The following is a 644-nucleotide window of genomic DNA, read 5'->3' as shown; positions in this document are numbered from 1 at the left end:
ATTCAGTCTCACACAGATTCCTGGATCACTCAGTGTTAGCGGTTCAATGTTCTGCCCAAACAGATTTTGACATGTGTGGTGGATTGCTGGAATCAGACTCACAATCAACCTGTCTGCAACTGCTTGCTCTTCTCTCTTAATCCACAAATGCTTCAAGTTTGGTTTAAAACATCAGATTCTAGAATGTGGCAGTTTGATTGATTATCATCTATGCTTCAGGGAGTCTTCTTCAGTTCTTCAGTGTTGAATTACTGTTTAAGAAGAAATTCACCTTCATCTAAACCTCTCTGATACTGAGACCATCACTTGCTGAATCAGTATAAACCCTTGGTAAATTCTGGGTGTCTGTCAGCTCTTCCAGCAGGTGAAACCCTACAGAACCTGTTAGAACCTCTGCTGTTACTTATGTTCCTCCTCTAGCTGCCTCTGGTCACCCGCATCCAGGCCCAGTCCCTGAAACTGCTCACAGAAGTACTTCTGGATTAGCAGCAGATGTTTAACTCCTTGGTCCTACAGGCTGAGACTCCTTCAGTCAGGGGGATCTGGAGCCAATTCAGAAGGAAGACTTCACTGGACTCTTTAGACCTTCTCTGAGGAGGACTCAACCTGAATGACAGTCTTCATTTTTAAAACAGATTAAATAC

Source organism: Girardinichthys multiradiatus, chromosome 3, assembly GCF_021462225.1.
Source record: "Girardinichthys multiradiatus isolate DD_20200921_A chromosome 3, DD_fGirMul_XY1, whole genome shotgun sequence".
Classification (NCBI taxonomy): Eukaryota; Metazoa; Chordata; class Actinopteri; order Cyprinodontiformes; family Goodeidae; genus Girardinichthys; species Girardinichthys multiradiatus.
Note: the sequence above shows the minus strand (reverse complement) of the source record.